Below are 14,528 nucleotides of genomic sequence, written 5' to 3' on the forward strand. Positions count from 1 at the left end.
TACTGTAAAGGAAATATCCATAATATGTTGTACCCACGTACCCAGGTACCCACTGTCCTTTGTATGTAACCCTTACTACGTTACCATTCAGTAAAGAGTTTATTTTGGAATGATGATCTTCCTCATTGAACTGTGAGACATCTGGTCCTGGTAAGCCCACAACACTGGCTAGATACAATCAGCACAGGCATAGCACCCTCACAGCACAAGTCCCAACACTCAACACGGATCCCCACTTTCATGGAACGAGCACAGGTGCTGAAGAAGAGTGCCTCACCCACGGCCACTGCTCCAAGTCAGGTTGCAGTCAAATTAAGCAGCAAATGGATGAATGGGAAAATGTTAGTCCGTGGCACAGCATGCTTTCCTTACTATGCATCATCTGCACATATTATACCACAATTACTGATATGTCTATTAATGCTTACATGAGATAAAGCCCATTTTCTGTGGGAAGTGGTGCTCATATGGCAATCAATTAGACAACTCCACTCAAATGATCTTCGCTAGTCTGTAAAACATTTAGGCCGTGTTCCCACGTAGTGTAAACACAATTTCTTTTCACTGTGTTTTTTTTGCTGGTATCCACACCAAAATAAGCAATAGCAATCTGTTCCAACTTAGATATGAGCAAACATGTTCAGAAAACGTTCGCCAATATCAAATTCGTCACGAACGTTGCACATTCAGATTCGTGCTTGGATTCTCTATCTTTTTCTCAGAAAATCGGTAAAAGTCAGCCAAAGTTTGGTAAATGATCGAGTTCACCAAGGTCTCTTTCAGATTTCAAAGATTCCGGTAGCAGCATGTCCCACACACATGCACACCGATGAAAGACAGATTATATCCATGTGTCATCAGGGTGACATGTACCGGCACGTGGGAATCAATGGTACTGTTGGCGCTGTTCCCCGGCATCGGGTGCTGAAGTGAAGACAGCTCACATCACTGTACCCTGCTGGTGCTGTGATCAGCACTAGCAGGGGACAATGTTGAGAGTTGTATTCAACATGTCGCCGTTCTGGCTGAAATCCAGTAGACACTAAGCTGCTCAGAGTGCAGCTTCAGTGACATGCTGTGATGTTAGAGAGGTTACAGACAGTCACTAAAACTGCGGTTCCCACAGGCAGCTCATTGTGAGGTGAGTGGCCAGATGAACTGCGGTGACCTCAATAAGATCACCACTATCACCAAGAGAATTTTCTCATGGTTCTCACTGGCAGCTCATTGAGGTCACTGCAGTTCATCGGGCCAGCGCACAATCTACTGATGTTCATGCTGATGTCATCTCAGTGTCATCAGTCCATGCTGCGCAAAAAAAAATATGTGTGTGGATTTTTCACACGGATACATGGTCCGTGTGAAAAATCTAACATGTGCGCACCACCATTCAATGCAATGGCTGTGCGTATGTCCGTATTTGCAGTCCTTAAAAAACTAACATGTGAAGGATGCCTTAAAGGGTATGACATGTCTGAAGGCATCAACTGCACAGTATCACTTTTTTTTATTGGACTATATAAAATATGGATTATTTTTACTGAACTATATAAAATGCATATTTTGCACATCTCATTGTCCATTGAATACTAGTAGAAAAGGGAAGAGATGAAGAGAAAGGAGTGCTAATTCTTGTTGTCACTTTGTCTCTAAATGTTCTGGGCGTCTTTTAGAATTGCTTTAGCAAGCAAAATTTTGCTTATTTTGCAATATTTCCTCGTTGTAAAAGCTTATGTCAAAATGTATTTTTCATGACATATTGTACTTCATGATAGTTGTAAAATTTCTTCGATATGACTTGTGTTTATTCATGAAAAAAATGGAAATTTGGCAAAAAGTTTGAAAATTTTGCAATTTTTAATGTTTGAATTTTTATGTCACACAAAATAATTATTAAATAATATTTCCCACATGTTTACTTTCCATCAACAAAATTTTTTAAACTTAATTTTTTGGGGTCAGAGGTTAGAAGGGTTAAAATTGAGCACCGATTTCTCATTTTTCCAGCAAAATTTACAAAACCATTTTTTAAGGGAGCACATAAATTTGAAGTGATTCTAAAAACTGCACCTCTCAGGCTATGTGCACACGTCAGGTTTTTTTCCTGACAAAATCCGGAGATTTCTGGCAGAAATTTGCGTTTTTTTCCCCGTGGATTTTTCGCGGTTTTTGCGCGTTTTTTGCGCGGAATTTTTGCGGATTTTTTGCGTTTTTTTTTTTTTTTCCTGAATGTCCTTTTATCAGGGAATCCGCAAAAAATCCGCAAAAAGAATGAGCATGTTCATTTTTTTTGCGGATTGCGTTTTTTTTGCGGAAAAAAACGCATCCATCTGCACAAAAATTCCGGAATGCATTCTAAATGATAGGATGCATATTTTTAGCGTTTTTGATGAGGAATTATAGCGTTTTTATAGCGAAATTCCGCAAAAAAAACGCTAAAAATCCGGACGTGTGCACATACCCTCAAGGTGCTCAAAACCACATTCAAAAAATGTATTAACCCTTCAGGTGCTTCACAGGAATTTTTGGAATGTGGAAGGAAAAAATGAACAGTTAACTTTTTTCACAAACATTTTACTTTAGACTTCATTTTTTTATATTTGCAAGCGTAATAGGAATAAATGGAACCCAAAATTTGTTGTGCAATTTCTCGTGATGATGGTGATACCCATATGTGGGGGAAAACCACTGTTTGGGTTCACAACAGGGCTTGGAAGGGAAGGAGTGCCTTTGATGTTTTAATATAAAATTTGAACGAATAATTAGCAGATGCCATGTTGCGTTTAGAGAGCCCCTGATGTGCATAAACAGTGGATAGCACCCACAAGTGACACCATTTTGGAAACTAGACCCTTCAAAGAACTCAACTAGATGTGTGGTGAGCACCTTGAACCACTAGGTGCTTCACAAAAGTTTATAATGTTGAGCTGTGAAAATAAAAAAAATAAAAAATTTTCCCACAAGAATGTTCTTTTAGCACCCAATTTTGCATTTTCACAAGGGTAACAGGAGAAAATGGACCCCAAAATTTGTTGTGTAATTTACCTGAGTACATTGGTACCCCATATGTGGGGGAAAACTACTGCTTGGGTGCACGGCAGGCCACAGATTAGTGATGTTTTGGAACACAGACTTTGATGGAATAGTCTGCGGGTGTCATGTCGCGTTTGGAGAGCCTCTAATGTGCCTACACAGTAGAAACCCCCACAAGTGACCCCATTTTGAAAACTAGACCCCTAAAGGAATGTATCTAGATGTGTGGTGAGCACCTTGAACCCCCAGATACTTCACAGAAGTTTATAACGTAGAGCAGTGAAAATAAAAAAAATCTAATTTTTCACACAAAAATGTTTTTTAGCCCCAAATTTTGCACTTTTACAAGGGTAACAGAAAAATTTGCACTATACATTTTGTTGTGCAATTTCTCGTTACATACCCCATATGTACTATTGAGGTACAGTGCAAAGGTCAGAAGAGAAGAAGCGCCAAATTGGAGTTCAGATTATTCTGGACTGGTTTGAGGGTGCCATGTCACATTGGCAGAGCCCCTGAGGTGCCAGAACAGCAAAATCCCCCATAAGTGACTCCAGTTTACAAATTACAGTTCTCAATGAATTCATCTAGGGGTGCAGTGATCATATTCACACTACAGGTGTGTCACAGAATTTTATATCATTGGGTAGTAAAGAAAAATTTAGTTTTAGCCCCAGATTTTACATTTTCATAAGGGGAAATGTGCAAAAATGGCACCCAAATTTATCCCACAATTTCTGCTGAATGTTGAAATATCCCATATGTAGCTGTACAGTGTTGCTTAGCTATATGGCAATTCTCGGCAGGGACGGAGTGCTATTTGCCTACTGGAGAGCAGATTTTCCTAGAATACTTTGCGGACTTCTAGCCCCTAAGTGGTAGAAGAGCGAAGAGCCGTTTTGCTTTTCCAGAGCCTTTGTACTACCAGTAACATGAAAGCCCCCTATATTTTCATTGACAGATGATGGACCTAAATGGGGGCTAACTTTTTTTTGTGGATCGATTTGAAGCTTTTGTTAGGAACATTTTACATAACATTTGTGATCACATTTATCTATTGTTCTACACTCAACACGTACATTGGGGTTTCCATCTAAATCCCCGAGTGACGTGATTCAGATGAAACCCCAGAGGGATCCATTCACTATAATGAGGCAGCAGAGTTACTCTGGACTGCCTGGCTTCTGATCAGCATTTTCAGAGTTGCACAAAACTGTGACAGCACTTTAATGCACGCCTCAAAAGACGGACACCAGATCATAGGTCAGACAGAATCTACAGTGCCTCCATCTGCCACATTATAGGGAATCTTACGCCAGGGAATCCATCTGAATCTTATCTTGCAGAGAATTACACGGAAGCCCCGATGTAAGCACTCAGCGTAGAGAGCAGGATATTTACATTTTGTTTTAATTTCTTTTCACGTTTTTACTACGTGCCTCTACGGGACTTTCACTTTCTGCAGTCTGATAGAAGTTCTAATGCATTAGCACTGTCAGCCCTGCAGACATTAGTTAGTTAAATTATGACAACATCGGGTCACCATGGCAACGGTCGGGCCCACGCGATGATGTCGTGGGGGCGCAGGTCAGATTGCCGAGGTGTCTCCTTCCCTCTGCATGCCTGCTGTAAGTTGCGATCGCAGTATTTAGGCGGTTAAAGTGCCTAGAGTTGTGAGGGCACCGCTCCTATACTGACTGCCGGGTGTCAGCTGTCAGAATCAGCTGACATCCGGCAGCGATCACGCGTGCACAGCCTCAGTGTGTGCAAAATCGGCATGACGTATCCATATGTCCATGGTCAGTAAGTGCCAGCCAACCTGAACAAATTAATACGTCCAAGGTCGTCAAAGTTAAAGAATAAATCAATAATACATGTGAAAAAAGCAACTTTCTACTATACCTTATTAAATAAATCCTCTTTTTTCACCTCCTAAACTGATCATTCATTCTCAATATTCTCAATTCATGGGTAACATTCAGTGAATACACATTTCCCCATTACTAAAGTTGGTGCTCATACAGTTCTATGGAGAACAGTAACTGTCGTTCCAGGAGAACCTGTAGCAGAATGTCTGTGTCTGCTGTCAGCTCCTCCTCTCTCACAGAATTCTAGAAGCACTAACTGTCATCTCCAAACCTTTTCCCTGGATACAGATACTGTATTACGGGATTTACCCATCAATTAAAAGCGGAAGATCAGTCCAGGAGGAGATAGAAGCAAACTTCTCAGAAAAGATAGATTACAAAGTTGCTTATTTTTATGTGTACTATTGATTTATGAAATAAAAAATAAAATGACGGTTATTCAATAACCTTTTGGCTTTTAGTATGACATGTTTATGCATGCATTTCTATATAAAAGTGACAGAAAAGTTGCAAATTCTTCACAAGTTATATATAGCTGTCTTAAAAAAATTTGTAGATCAACATGCACATAAAATCGCAATTTGTGAAAAAATCAACATTAATATGAAACATTTTACCCATTGGCCTCTTGTTCTTTTCTAATGTTGGGAAATCTACTAATTGGCATTTTTGAAAACTAGAAATTTACACAACAATTCAGCATTAACGTGTTACATTTACCACATTGGTCTTCTGCTCTAATCCAACATTGGGTTGTGTACTGCCATAATTTGTGTCAAATTTGGCATAAAAATGTGACATATGATGAATATCGAGTGGCAGACGTGAAGTTAATGCATTAAAGATTTGGAGCAAATTACGCCATTTCTCATAAATGCGGGCCTGTATGTGCTAAAGAAATCCTCTGACCTCCCAATGAAAAAGCAAATTGTTATTTGATAACAATAATCTGCATGTGGACAAATCAACTTTTTCTAATGCGAACTGATTGACTGGTATTACGAACATACTCTTGAAAACGCGACAAATAAAATTATGCCATAGGTTGATTAAAAAATAATATACGGTACTTTTAATTCAGAAGTCAAGTTGAACTAAAAATAATGTGCACCATCAATGATGCTTACCTGCTGTAAAGGTTCCCCAGTCTGCTGCCTTTAAAGGGAATCTGTCACTAGATTTATTCTATCCCACGTGAGTGCAGCTTGCTGTAGAGGCAAAGACCCTAATTCTAGCTTTGTGTCAATTCCTGTTCTCCTTGGTGCAGTTTTCATAAAATCACTGTTTTATCTGCTGCAGATCTAGCAGTTCTCTAAATGCTGAGCTCTCTATAACCCCCACTCCATTGATTGGCAGATTCCTGTATACGCTGTGCATAGACAGAAGATGACAGCCAGTGGGGTAGGGCAGGATTACACGAAGCTCATGAATATGCATGTCTACATGGCGTCAGATTTACTAGTCCAGTTGTGATAATATCCAGTTGGTAAAACAATAATTTTACCAAAACTACAGCAAGCAGCCCAGTAAGTGAAACATCACTGGAATCAGGGTCTCTGCCCCTAATGTATGCTGCTATCATCTTAGATGACAAAAACCTGGTGACCGATTCCCTTTAACTCTAGGACAAGGACCTTTCGTGAAAGCTACAGCTCTGCAATTGTAGATTGGCTGCTTTGTAAGAACACAGGTCCATCACAGTGTCACCTGGAAGTCACTTCATGAAGATCTGATTCCTGTTAAAGCACATAGGTCGGATACTTATAAAGTACAGGCAACTAAACCATCAGAGAACCATAGACAAACACAGTGAAGCAAATGAGCCATTGTTAGGGCGAACCTGGAGAGGAATCTGTCATGTACATGCATCCACTTAGATGACCATTCTTTTTCTATCTGACCTCTATCAGAATAAAAAAAAATAGGTGTGGCATCATAAAGATCAAAGAAACAGTGACCATAGTCTACAATCACATTCTTTGGCAACTCTGGATAAAGCAGATGGCACTATGGCACTATGTTAAAATAACCATCCTCTCCACTCCTGTGACAACATGTACACTTTCCAAAACCCTGGAGGTGAATTAGATGTTAAAAATAATGCAATATATTTCTGTAAACATGGCATACAGCAATATATAATACATTGCTCACCTTGATGAGCCGTAAAGAAGGACACTGACTGGCCGCTGCAAACAGATTCGGAGGGTTTTAGCCTTCCAATGCCCGATCATGTACTCTGAAAGAAAGGAAGAGCATGACAATTAACACCTTCAATGTAGGTAGCTAGTAACTACATATTTGGCAATATACATTTGCAGCTTTTCGAAGTTCAAGATTGTCCAGGCTCGAAATTAGCGTCAATGCTTAAAATGGAGAAATCTGGGTGGTCTACGAAGCGACAACTGTTAGAAGATGCCTCCTTAGGGTCGTAAAAGTCTCTTTGTGGCACCTGTAGTTGCTTTATAGTCTCAGAGAAGAAACACGGATCATACCGTAATGATTGGCAAGAGAAGGATATTATGTATGTATTTTAAATGTCAAAAAAAAAATGTCAGTGTCAGACTTATTGGGTTATGATGCAGTTTCCCGTTAATTAAACATAGCGCCTCATGGCTCTGCTTCAGTATCACCCCGTCATTTCCAGAAAGACACACGTACTATCAGTTCTAGCAAAAACAGCTTTTGTATTAACTTCATGTTCGATATGACAGTAAATTGGGTGAGATCTTGTGCAGCAGTGTCTTCTTGAACTACAACATGCACCTCAACAGAATTATGGAGAAATTGTCCTTGACCTTTAAGGTGGCTGAGACACCGATGATTAAGCTGCTATGTACAAAACAGCTGCAGTCACAACACAGGGAATTAACACTATATTTCCAACTAGCGAAACCTCGAAAATTGGTAACGCCCTTACCAAAAACTGCCAATTTTATTAACCACAATGATCACTGATGGCAATGTATGTTTTATTTGGCGCCTTTTTAATCCCATACTGTTTTTTTTTTTGGCAAACATTGCTTTTTACATATTTTACAATCTGACGAATGGCCACCAACAACTACTGATGATTTGATTATTGAGAATTTACAAAAAAAAGTACAATAAAATGTCAAGATCTGGGTTGCCAACCATCCATAAATTCCAGGATAGTCTGTAGAAAAAGGACAATTTTTTGATCTGATATAAAAAACAAATATATAAGGCGTCTGAGATCTTTTTAAAGCTTTCGAAATATTTTGACTGTAATTATCATCATTTTGAAATTTAAAGTAAATACACCTGACATCATCATATCAGAATGATGGGCTGCAGACATGGATCACTTATAATCTTAATGATTTATTATGGTTTTCCAATGCGTCCGTAAAAAAATTGTTGGAGAATTTTTTGAAAGCTGTCTAGAAAATAAAAATTAAGTTGGCGGCCCTTATCAAGATAGCATCTCTGTTTTATAGTGCTGGGTCATATTGGCATTTCATCTGGCACTGAATGTGTTAACGCTGCCAAAGATGCCAAGGCTATGGAGCCGAATCTACCCAAGGAGTGAAGTACCGTCTCGAAAGAGAAGCAAAGAAATGGAGAAGAATCGGATGGAGAGAGGAGAATGGGAGGAAGGACAGGAGGAGGATTCTCGATGGGAGGAGGGTTTGTGGGTTTTGTTTTTGCACAGATAATAGGATTCAACGAAGCGCTGAGAGCATCCAGCCATCCGCTTGGGCTGTCCTGTTAAATACAGAGCACTGGGGAGACGGAAGGAGGGGGAAGATAGAGAGAGGGAGCAGACGAAGAGATAGGGAAGAGAGGTGATGTACGAGGAAGAGATACTGGTAACACTGATGTATGTTTCTGGAACAGACCAACGGCAAAGTAATGAGAGAATGAAGACTAAAAAGTGATAAGAGGAGATCATAAGGTGGCGGGCATGATGAGCTACTGTATAAAAACAGATCAGACCTAGAGAGGAAGACAAAGAAAACGAAGCATTACACGTTTAGGAAAGTTGGTATCAAGGGAGCTATGAAAGACATGACAGGTTCTGCTGTCTGCAGTCCTGATCTGACAGGCATCAAAGACACATTTTACATCATTTTTAAAGCACCAACTTTCACAGAAATAGACTCGGTATATGGCATTATAAATAATACAGAAATTTATTATTAATAGTGCTGCCATGATGTGTTTACAGATGAGCGAAATTCTCCTCTCAGGAAGGTAAATCAAGTCGATTTGCAGTAAAGTTTGACCCTTCCATAGTGCTCCACGTACAGCAGCAGCGTATATTCCTATAATCCAGGTCATGAAGCCATGTAAGAGGCAGGAACTGCCAGGGATTCAAGCTGCTGTTTTAATCGATCCGTCGCTCCTTCTCTCACCTCCCTCCGCCTCCACTTCTTCTCTCCTCTATTCATATTTCCCTGGTTTCTGTGCCTGTGAATTCTCCTCTCTGCTGTATTTTCCACTTGCCAGCCTCTCCTGCCCGTAGCACTGCATCTCTTGTTATATGCCACTTAGTCTGAGGCTGCATACAGCATCGAGCACCGAAATCGACATGAGAACTCGTAGACGATGCAATGCAGGAGTGGTACTGGAGAACTTGGCTGGGATCCGAACAAACCCCCACTGCCATATGTGATACTTCTAATTAAAAAAATAATTAATGAGAAATTCAGGGATAAAAATGTGATGACATATATATCGAGAGGGGAGGAGGGAACAAAGGCCAGCGAAGAGAAAAGAGATCAGGAAAATTATCAAAATAGACGTAGGCATGAATGCATGCAAGACTGACAAGGCCCGAACTCACATATGTAGAAAATTTGCCAGTCACATTAGAAGGAGGCCTAGAAAGTATATGATATTGGCACATAGCAATTTTTATTCATTTCTCCACAGGGTTAATGTTACAGATGGGGCAGGATGAATGAAGTGGGGCAGTGTTTTAACAATCGGACGACTGTGAAGATGTGAGACATTTTGATGTGTGAATAATTGTGTACCATTTTGGTCATACATATATTAAAATCATAGTTTACATGCAGTGAAGCGCTGTAGGATAAAACAAAGAATCTAGAAAGGCAGGTGCTCGCTCCTTCAAACGTGCCTGACTTTCTGAATCCATCCAAGCTCCCAGAAGCCTACAATCCCCTTCTCGCTGTGGAAAATTTTATTCTGCCCTATATATTTTTTTCTTTCACCTGAGGGAAAGAGTAATAACGTCTCTGCCAGAGGGGCAGTAAGGGAGACTAAATGACAGTGATATGTTTAATTGGTTAAAGTGCTAGCCCAATGTGCGGGGAAAAGTAATTGTCGAAATTATCTGGGTTATTGGATAAACGGTACTATAGCTTACTAGAAAAAGGAAAATTGACCTGACAAACTCAGAGCAAGAGTCAGGGCTATACAGAACTGTAACAGAAGCACTTGGTTCATGCTGGTCAAATGACGGGAAGCATGGATTAGCGCCTGGCGGCACGATTACAGATGGGTATGTGCTACTCAGAAACAGTCCGGCATCTCAGAGAACATATAGTTTGAAGATTGGCTTTTTCCCAGCATTATTCCAGGTAACCGACAAGTTACTTGCTAAGTTCATATATGGGAGAGTGTTCTCAATCAATTAGAGCGATGTGTAGAAGAGCCCACCTATGATCTCGGTTGAAGGTTCAAACTATATTTTCTCGCACATCAGAGGAAAATATTTCTATCTGCAATTGTGAAGCCAGGAACCGATTCACACTGCCTGTGGTTTGGGCAGCATTACTCAAGTGGCAGGTTCTCTTTAACAAACAATGTTGTAATGAACCATAATAGTTAAAGCACCACTAAAGTGTTTTTTTATTGCACCGTTGGAGTGGTGCTTTAAATATAAGTCCCCTGCCCACTATCTCATACTCACTTGCCGTCCCCTTCATAATTTTCCAGCATCGCTACGGTAGGTCTCCAGTGAAAAGTGACCTGCTGGCACACTCCAGTGTCTGCTGGAGAAGCGCAGAGGTCAGTTTTCAACACAAATCTATGAGAGCCTTGCTCTGGCTTTGTACTTGCATTGAGAACTTGTGACGTTGATTCTGACTTCCGGCCAGTCAGAAGCTATTTCCACAAGATGGCGTGGCGCTTTATTGGCAGGTTAGAGGGCAATTAAAAATATGCACATTAGGACAAGACCCCACGTGATCATATATTATATTGCATACAACTTACAACTACCTTTTCATATTAAACTAGCCCAATGATCAGGCTATTATGCCGTACACGACTGCAGAAACCCTGACGATCAGCTCAATCACTGAAGAAGCTCTAGCCAACAGACTGTTAGCCACTGTCCGCTGAGGCTCAGAGGAGGATGTCAAGCATAGCCCCTTCTACGATGGTTATATGCACTAAAAGGGCACTTATGAAAGAATTCTCTTGATTATAATAACCAATACCCAACTACATGATGCAATCACAGTTGTGGAGAATGTTTGTATCTACAAAATCGCTATCAGGGACTACAGCCTTGCTCCAATTTCTAAAAACAAGGAGAGAGAGATTTCATCCTAGAAAGGGTCTCATGACCTGCTTCCTTGTAGATTTTCTAAATGTTTCTAAGGAGTCAATGAGGTCGGTGCACTGAGATTTGGATGGGGAAATGTAAATTACAATCTCATATATCTTTTTAATCTCTCCACTACTCGGACAACGCCTTTGAATTCCTATGTCTCCCTCTTGTAAAATTATAACTCTTATGTAGTAAAGAAGAAAATATGCGGCACTCACCCCAAATTGACTGTGAAGATTGTGGTCTTTATTGGAGAAAAAATATAATTACATCCGTCAGGACATCAGGCAAATACGAGGGTGCGGTATAGGAGCTCGGACGACGGCCGTTTCGCACACACAGGTGCTTCGACGGGTCCGGAATTATAACTCTTAAGGTACCTTCACACATAACGATATCGTTAACGATATCGTTGCTTTTGGTGACGTTGCAACGATATCGTTAAGGAAATCGCTATGTGTGACAGCGACCAACGATCAGGCCCCTGCTGTGCCATCGTTGGTTGCTGAACAAAGTCCAGAACTTTATTTCGTCGCTGGATCTCCCGTGGACATCGCTGGATCGGCGTGTGTGACACCGATCCAGCGATGTCTTCACTGGTAACCAGGGTAAACATCGGGTAACTAAGCGCAGGGCCGCGCTTAGTAACCCGATGTTTACCCTGGTTACCATCCTAAAAGTAAAAAAAACAAACAGTACATACTTACCTACCGCTGTCTGTCCCCGGCGCTGTGCTCTGCACTCCTCCTGCACTGGCTGTGAGCGTCGGTCAGCCGGAAAGCAGAGCGGTGACGTCACCGCTCTGCTTTCCGGCCGCTGTGCTCACAGCCAGTACAGGAGGAGTGCAGAGAAGCAGAGCGCCGGGGACAGACAGCGGTAGGTAAGTATGTACTGTTTGTTTTTTTTACTTTTAGGATGGTAACCAGGGTAAACATCGGGTTACTAAGCACGGCCCTGTGCTTAGTTACCCGATGTTTACCCTGGTTACCGGCATCGTTGGTCGCTGGAGAGCGGTCTGTGTGACAGCTCTCCAGCGACCAAACAGCGACGCTGCAGCGATCCGGATCATTGTCGGTATCGCTGCAGCGTCGCTTAATGTGAAGGGGCCTTTATACTCACCTCTGGTGCCGATGCAGCTCCAGCACTGGCTCTCCTGGGAATCACGTGACATAACAAAGAAGTCAGAACTGCACCTCTTTCATGTCCTCTGGTTGTATGTGATTTGTCACAAGATGGTGAGAGCGAAGCCAGCGCTGATTGACAACAAAAAAGTCAGTGCCGACATCACTGGAACAGAACCAGCATCAGAGTAGAGTATAAGTGTTATTCTTTTACAAGAGGGAAACATAGGGATTGAGATGAGGCTGTCTGAGTAGTGGACAACCCCTTTAAGGAGAGATTATAATGATATGTGAGACTGTAATTTACATTTCCCCCCCAAAGGGAAATTTAAAGGGGCAGTAGAAAATGTAATACAAGGCAGAGAGGGTCACATTTGCTGATGAAAGTGGCAGTGATGGAGTTGGACTCTAGTTCAGGTTTTACAGTTGAGCCTTATGAGCCATAACTAGATGGCTCAAAATACCAATAAAATCCATTGATGTGAAATATGAATAATATACATGGTAATGTGCTTCTAACATATAAATATGTGTAAAAGTAATATTTATTCTACACATTTATAGTATTTATTGCATTTTCATGTAAGGCATTGCCTCTATTGGTAGTAGTGCCTTTGGTCAAACCTGACGGCTACAGGGGGAATATTGATAAATGCTACGAGTAATGTCCCATTGGTAAATGGTTGTATAAAACATATAATTGGATATACAGTATAGTTATTACTTAGCATTCTTCCTACAATACAATGCAATACCCTATCATCTTTCAAAATAGAAATTAATGTCTTGGTCCATCTGACTATAATGACTTAATTAACCATTTATCCATTACAAAAACAATGAATAAATAACACTTTAATATGTTTGCCAAAATCCAGCAACCCGTTTCCAACCCACACACAACCTGCTATACTAAGACCCTCCATATACTTCCCATCCATTTAATTACATGTCCTTTCCGAGGGGCACACAGATTATAAGACATCACAAAAACACGGAAATTGCTTTTTATGGAAATTCCTATGCGTCTCCATTTGTCTGTATTATATAGATGCTTACGGGCACGGCTCCCTGTACCCCACCTAGGAATCCTCCATCCGCATTCTCCTCTTTTATCTTCCCACTATAAACCTTCTTGCGCTGAAATTTTTCCGCTCATGTCCTGTCTATTAATAACCCCCATCCCATTTCCTCTCCCATCCCCCTCCCTTCCCTTTCCCTCACAATCACTCTTTTATTACTGACCTTTTTACTTATCTCATTATACACAATGGAGCCATAATTAACTGTTACAAGAAAAAGGCAAAATGGAACAGAACCTCAAGGACTAGACAGTCAGCTGTCAAATTTACGAAAAGACTAATAACAAATCCTTCCCAAATCTCAGAAAACTTAGTGGGGGTTACAGTGTATATGGTGAAAACCTTTACATGCCTAAATAATAGCACCCCATTATGGAAATCAGCACAAAGCGCCATCCATTGTTGAGTGCAATAGGTTTATGTCGCAGGGAAATGGTCTGGTAATAACGTATTGCTTATCTATATACCTTAAACTGTCTTGTATATCGAGAAGAAGAAGCACTTTGCCCCTATATAGCAATTGGCATGGGGATTGGGCATTTTCTGCTTAATCAACTGACAATGAAGATCAGGAGAGCACCTTGCTAATTCATGCACCCTACGGACAAGTAAAGTGCGTAGAGATTGTCAGTAGGTAGATTATCATGTCAAAAGCCTTTCCTGTGAAGCGGAAACACCTTTTTTGCACAGTACTCTTGCAGAAAAACTGATGCACGGCCATCTGTGCTACACAAACCAGAGCGTCTTTCATTTTTATGGATTCTATTTATATATTACTGAGGCAGTATGCACCAAGGTGCTCGGCAGCATCCATGCTCACGTCCAGTTTACGACAGCTTTTATTTGGGATTTGTTAAGATTGTGGGGGCAGAAAATA

General features: G+C 40.8%; 1 protein-coding gene across 2 annotated transcripts in view; it reads right to left on the minus strand.

Annotated features, from left to right (window-relative positions):
• Positions 1-14,528, minus strand: part of LINGO1 (leucine rich repeat and Ig domain containing 1) — a 691,465-nt gene that overhangs the window by 200,844 nt on the left and 476,093 nt on the right. For both annotated transcript variants that reach the window (XM_069765663.1, XM_069765666.1), the window contains one exon: positions 7,056-7,140. The gene's annotated coding sequence lies outside the window, so the exon portion shown is untranslated. The remainder of the gene's footprint in view (positions 1-7,055; positions 7,141-14,528) is intronic.

This window comes from Ranitomeya imitator, chromosome 4 (genome assembly GCF_032444005.1).
Source record: "Ranitomeya imitator isolate aRanImi1 chromosome 4, aRanImi1.pri, whole genome shotgun sequence".
In the NCBI taxonomy this organism is placed as follows: Eukaryota; Metazoa; Chordata; class Amphibia; order Anura; family Dendrobatidae; genus Ranitomeya; species Ranitomeya imitator.